Source organism: Equus asinus, chromosome 1, assembly GCF_041296235.1.
Source record: "Equus asinus isolate D_3611 breed Donkey chromosome 1, EquAss-T2T_v2, whole genome shotgun sequence".
Classification (NCBI taxonomy): domain Eukaryota; kingdom Metazoa; phylum Chordata; class Mammalia; order Perissodactyla; family Equidae; genus Equus; species Equus asinus.
In genome coordinates, this window is record NC_091790.1 from 26,021,062 (window position 1) to 26,028,420 (window position 7,359).

Sequence of the window (7,359 nt, forward strand, 5' to 3'; positions counted from 1 at the left end):
TTTCATTTAAGAGAATTTTGGACATTACGCATTGAGTGTATTTTTAGGATGGGGATGGGTGCTAGAAAGTTCTTTTTTCCATTGGCCATTATCCTGGCTATGGTCAGAATAGCACTGCTTTCAAAGAGATATGAGATGGGTTATAATAAAGCCTTGTCAAGATCAAAGTCTTGTAGCATGCACTTGAGTATGTGTATCCTTGGGACTGATAAATTTTTCGTTTAAAAACAGGTAAGCAGGGGGGCTGGCCCCATGGCCGAGTGGTTAAGTTAGCGCGCTCCGCTGCAGGTGGCGCAGTGTTTCGTTGGTTCGAATCCTGGGCGCGATCATGGCGCTGCTCATCAAACCACGCTGGGGCAGCGTCCCACATGCCACAACTAGAAGGACCCACAACGAAGAATATACAGCTATGTACTGGAAGGCTTTGGGGAGAAAAAGGAAAAAAAATAAAACCTTTAAAAAAATAAAATAAAAACAGATAAGTAAGGGCTGGCCCAGTGGTGCAGTTGTTTAGTGGGCACGTTCTGCTTTGGTGGCCTGGGGTTCTCCGGTTCAGATCCCGGGTGCAGACATGGCAAGGCTTGGCAAGCCATGCTGTCGTAGGTGTCCCACATATAAAAAGTAGAGGAAGGTGGGCATGGATGTTAGCTCAGGGCCAGTCTTCCTCAGCAAAAAGAGGAGGATTGGCAGCAGATGTTAGCTCAGGGCTAATCTTCCTAAAAAAATAAATAAATAAAAAAAACAGCTAAAGCTGTAATAAACAAAAAAGCTATTCATTCATTACTCAAACAACATTCATTAGATCAACGTTCAAATATATTTCAGACAGTTTGCTAGTTGCTAGAAATATAGAAATGAAGACATGGTCCCAATCCTTAGAAAGTTTGCAGTTTGTTGCACAGATTTTTGAAAAGAATAGCAACAAAAAAGAAAATATGATAAAACTAGGTGCATAGAAAGAGGCAGACAACCAAACCCTCACCCACTGCTGGAGAATGTGTAAATTGATATGAACAGGTTGGAATGTAGTTTGGAAACAAGCTGTGTGGCTCACTGAATATCTGTGTGTTTCCAATATATCGCAGCCCTCCTTGCGTGAGGGCCATGTAACTCGCTTGGGCTAGTGTGGGACGGTTGTGATAACATATGACAAGAAAGGTGAGCTCTGGAAAGATTAGCTCACTTGTGGAAAGAAATATAAGGGAATCCAGAGTCAGAAATTTGGACTTCTCAGTGTAGGGAAAGCTGACCGCTTTGAGTCACCAGGTTTAAGAGATGAAATTTTAAAAATCTATACCCTGATTAAATGTCTGAAAGTGAAGAGTAAATTATAGGTGTGGCCTTTCCAACAAAGCCCCATAGCCTCCAGGAAGCTGTCTTTGAATTGAGAAGTAGAGATGGGCAATGGAGAGGAGAAAGCAAAGAAAAAGATCTGAGAGCATCCCTAAGCGGACTGTGGATACACAGAACCAACTGGAGGCAAACGGATTGGACCTCTGCTGAGTTTTTAAGGGAGTTTTGCTGCCAAGGAAATCAGGAACCTAAGATAAGAAAGTCCGTTACTGTGCAAAATCTTTAACCACTCTTGGTCCCCTGGACTCCCATGAAGAGGAGTTGGAAGGAAGCTGGGAAAACTTTATATCCCCCAAGGGAACATGCTCCCAAAGCCCACTGCACATGTGCCCAAGGAGGGGACAAAGGAGAGCCAGGCCAGCTAAAAGTGTAATGAACAAGAGAGTTCCACTCAGATGCAGAATCAGGACCTAACCGCGGACTTCTGCTGCTCCTTGGTAGGAGCCCCTTACAATGTCTTCTCTGTAGGGGCTTCAGAAATCCCATAGATGAAGGACTGCTGAGTGTGTGTCCTCTCACCCTTTCCGTGTGAAAATCTCTTTGCAAATTTATTATAATTATACTGGTTCTCAAGAAATGGAGAGACCATTGTGTCTCCCTCAGAGATCTTGGACTTCGAGCAGCCCTGGAGCTGCTCAGGGAGAGGAAATCCTTGTAAGTACTGGAATTCCGGGGAGGAAAGTGTGAAGAGGCAAGGGGCATTGACACGGAAGAGCAGGTCTCACTGTGCTCCCAGCACCTCATACGGTGGGTGGAGAAGTCAAGGAAGCGTCTTATCCTAACGATAAAGTGCAGAGCTGGAGAACGGTGATGTTCTTATCAGTGAACATCAAAATTTATTATGACATCGCTCTCACTTGCAATCTGCTTTGTTTTTTGCTGTGGAAACTGAAGGAGGGGGCTGAGGTTAGAGCATGAACTCGGCTTCTGCTCCCACACCATCACAAGGTCTGTGAGTGTTAACCCCATCTTGTGTGTGGATTGGAGAAAAAAATGGTGAGGATTTTCTAAGGAATTACATTTATTTTCTGTTTATACTAAAGCAAGGTTTACAGATCAAGTCACATAAAACGCAAACTCTAATTATAAACGCAAACGTTTTAAGTATTGCAAGGGCCTATTTTCTAGACATTTTAGACTCGTTAAAGAAATGCTACTTTTGTTTCTATGCAGAGCTAAAGCCGTTTCTCCTCTCAGTCCTCATGATAGATCTGAAGCAAGCACTAAGCTAATACAGAAAGTAAATGTGCATCTCAATGGTCTTCATTTCAACTGCTTCTTAGATTTTCTGAGAATTTGTGAGAATAATCAATTAGGACTCTTTAAAGTGCAGGACTCTTTTTAAGGGATAGCAAGGAATCTAAGTTAGTATCATTAAAAAAAAAAGAGAGCCAGCCCGTGGCTGAGTGGTTAAGTTTGTGCACTCTGCTTGGGCGGCCCAGGGTTTCACTGGTTTGGATCCTGGGCGCGGACATGGCACCACTCGTCAGGCCATCCTGAGGTGGCGTCCCACATAGCACAATCAGAAGGACCACGACTACAGTATACAGCTATGTAGTGGGGGGCTTGAGGGAGAAGATGAAGAAGAAGAAGAAAGAAAGATTGGCAACAGATGTTAGCTCAGGTGCCAATCTCTATCAACATTCATTTTTGGCATGTTTACTTATTCCTGCCAATCTTTATTTTCCCAGTTTTTTTTTAACACATCTTTCACAAAAATAAATTATCTGGCCTTTTTTGCTTAAATTATTGTTTAATATGTTTAATATGTTTCCCCATGTTACCTCTTCTCGGTAAGAAGCAACTTTTTAGTACCATTTATTGGACAATCCTTTCAAAATAATGAAAATATTACTATTGATAACAATACACACACACACACACGCATATAAAATAAAAATATATGTTTGATCAGACCAGATGACTTTAAACTTCTCTTCCAATTCTAGATGTCTATGGATTCTAAATCAAGAAGCTTGTTTTAAAGATTTAGAACAAAAAAGCAATTAGATGAAGGGATTTGTCCAAGATTCCAAAGCAAGTCAAAGGGATAATTAGAACTAAGACTGAGATAGTCTAATCTTTCAGATCATCCCTTCAACACATTGTCAGTCTTCAGGAAGGACATGTGCCACACAGTGTTTTCCAAAAATATCTCATTTTCCTTTTTAGCATCTCTTGGGACTTGTGCATTTATAGACATAGTGAAGTCTTGGTCTGAGTCCCGCGGATCCCTCTCCTGTCTCTGTGATATGGGAAAAAGAATAAGAACAGAAGATATAGGTAGTGGAAGGAATTGGGGAAATGCTCAAGGAGAAGGCATTAAAAGGAGCAGAATAGAGTGTCTTAGCACCAAAATATTTCTAGATGATGTTTCAAATTGCATAGCATCTCAGAAGATTACTGTGCATTTAATAATGTTTTATCACAAGGTCAAATACACCCAATTACTCTGTATTTTTATCAAAGGATTCTGAAACATATTCACGAAAATATATATATTCCCATTAATAAGACTAATAAAAGAAATTGACCAAATTAACAGAATGAATGAAATGGTGATAACTTTAAGCAAACACCGTTGTCTTCATTTGTGAACTATTTTTATAAACTTAATTAATTTGAACTTGCAGTTAGTGAGCTCGTTTAAACTTATTTACAATATGTCTTTATCTTTAGAACGCTGAATAAAGCATTCTATTCGGAACGCTGAATATCTTAACTTGGATGTGCTCCCATATTCTAAGTTGCTTTAGACCCATTCATAAATGTAAAAATAAATTCTAAAGAGGAATATTTTTGCAAGAGTAAACTCTAATTTTTCAGTCTCCACTTATTGTTACTGTAGAGACTTGATCTAAAATTATTACTTTATCATCAGAGTTTGCTCAGCTTTGGTTCTCAGTTCAGCCTTATGGCTATTATATTTAAAAGGATATTATGCTTTATGTTCAACCATATATAATCCCTTGGAGCTAATTCGTTAAAACTGTGTAGTACCTCAAGAACTATTTAATTTGGTCTCTGGACATGCCATTTCTCTCACATTTTCTTCTTGCAAAATTTAACAGAACTTTAGTTCCAAGATCAGTTTCCAGAATTTGCTATCAGTGTATGTTGTAGATTTCTTCTGGTATTTTTCTTGCCAGCAGTAGCAAGAGTCAGGGCACTCTGCATAGTTTTGCCATGTCCTAAGGATGCAAGACTGCCTTGAGGTGGAAACCATCACACAGTGAAAGAGCACTGCTCTCTTAGAGGGGAGGAGATAACTACTCTTGGTTTTAGGGGCGTCCTCAGAGAATGCTCTCCAAGACTCACTGCCTCATTAACACTTTGCGGAATCAGTTCCTATTGCTAAGCAGCAGGCTCTGTCTGATCTCAGAGTCTGTACTCGTTTGCAAGGAACTCAAAGGTGTGCTCATAACACTTCTATGTCCACCTAACTTGCTGTGAACTCCAATGGATATCAGGAGCTATCCATCGCGGACTCCAATAGCCTTGCTGCATTGATTATACTCTCTAAACTTCATCTTCATTCCTCCTTTTTCCTGGGTCTTTTCCTTTATCTTGTGAACACGTCCAACTTATCCATGTTACAAACCAACATACAGCAAGAGAAACACCCCTCCCTGGATTGCATTCTTCAACAGTGTTGGCTGCCTACCCAGCCTCTATTACCCACTTCTGTCTTCCTAAAAGAATCCATGTTTCTAAATTGTTTTCTATTTTTATTTTATTTTATTTTTTCCAGTTCTCTCCTTTCCTCCATCTCAGCCCTTGTAAAGCAGCCAACTTGACCTTCCTTCTAGCTTCAAGAGTGGATCCCAAATTCATTTAAGTCAGTGGTTCTGGATTTTATCTGCACGTGAGACTCATCTGGGGGAAAATTAAAAAAACAATGAATGCCAGAACCTCAATCCAGAGCAATTAAATCAAGAGATTGGTGAGACCTGGTTATTAGTAGTTTTTATAAGTTCTCCTAGTTTTTCTAATGGACATAGCTAGTGGCGTTGACTTCATCCCTCCCTAGTATTTGGTTAGGAACTCAGGCTTAAGGTGAGTATAGGCATTCCTCAGTGACTCTGCTGGTCTAGAGGAAAGAACGAGACCTAACCTGGCCCAATTAGATGAAAGGGAAGGCTCTTATTGTGCAGTAGGAAGCAGTTTACTCTAGCCCTCTGAAAGTCAACAAGGAGGCAGATTGCCCCGGTTGCTGCTGGCAATGGTCTGGCAAAGATCAGGAAGGGCACCAAGAAAGCAAGGCAGGCACACAGAGATGGGCACTGGGAGGAGAATGGCGCAAGGACTGTGACATGATCCTGAGCACACGCTCCTGAGGGCCACCACCCTCTGATCTTCTCAGTGCGCAAAGAGATGTTCCCTTTTTTGAGCCACGTTGAGTCAGGTTGTCTATTGCTTGGAGCCTTCTTTACTTCATTCCTTTCCTCTTCATGAGCAAATTTACCTGAAAAAAGTGTTTAGTGTCATTGTCTTCCAATTTCCTCATTTTCAATTAAGGGGGTTGCCATCAGGCCCCTGCCCACAGCACTTGACTGGAGCTGTTCTTGCTAAAGTGGGTAATTATTTCCTTTTAGTCCCTCATCCATCCCATCTCCTTCCCTCTGCTGTGAGCAGCCCCTCTTCTGGCTGCACAGCATCACAAGGTCTGTGCTTTGATTTGACAGGAAGGTTTTTCAGCCTAGAACACTCTGCCCTTCCACCTTGCTACGTTAAGTAGGATTCATCTTTGAGATTCAGCTCAGATGTTCACCTCTTCTAGAAACTGTCCTTCCCCCTCCCAGAGTGGGCATGATGCTCCTCCTGTGTACATATCATCACAGATATGGTAATTTTCTGTTTATGGGTCCATGTCCCGTGGAAGAAGAATTTCTCCTTGAGGGAAGGGACCGTAAGTCAGTCTGTGCCTTCAATATCTTCATAATACTTGACACATTTTACTGACTGTTATGGGTTGAACTGTGTCTTCTTGAAAGCTGTTCAAGTCCTAACCTCTAGAACCTCCGAATGTGACCTTATTTGGAAATAGAGTCTTTGCAGACGATTAAGTTAAGATGCGGGCATTAGGGTGGTCCAAATCCAATGTGATTATGGCCTTATTAAAAGGGGGAACTTGGACACAGACCTGCACACAGAAAGAACGCCATGTCAAGATTGGAGTGAAGCTGCCACAAGCCAAGGAACTCGCAGGGGCCAGGAGAGAGGTCTGGAACAGGTGCTTCCCAGCACGTGCAGAGGGAGCATGACTCTGCTGACACCTTGATTTTGGACTTCTGGCTTCCAGAACTGTGAGAGCAGAAATCTCTGTTAAGCCACTCAGTCTGTGGTGCTTGGTTACAAATACAGCGAGGAGTCCCTGTACGTCTGCTGGATGACTGAGTGATTGGGGAAGCTAACCTTAGCTACAAGAATGAAGCTCTAACTCATGCCAGGTATACCCAAAGGGTAATGGTGGCATGCTTCAATCAGGGCTGTATTCTGGGATCCAAATCTAGACCACTCTTGCTCAAAATGGTGTAAATATTGGATATGACCTTTTACATATGAATTCAGACCCCTCATTTTTAGTTAAGAAAATTATCTTTGAACCTAGATTTTATCTAGATTTCTAACTGTCCACTCTTTTAAGGATTTATCTTGGACTTTTCTGAAATGTAAGCACTCTTATAAGCAATTGCATATTTAAGATCTATTTCAAGGTAATTATTTGCTTCACTGTATTTTCCATTTCAAATCCTCTCGGTTCATTGACAGTAATTCAGGTTTTCTCTCTCCAGACAATGCTTTGCTCCACATTTCCCTACACCATCAACACATACTGAACTTGGAGTTCTTGGCAAAAATGACAAAATGGTGGTAAAATTCTCTTTCAGTAACAAAGTGAAACTGACCTCTATTGATTTTTCAAATCTTAGGGATTTTGCAAACAGATAAAATTGGTTTTCACTTTTGTAAAATGGCTGAATATTTATTATCTAATTGATTCAG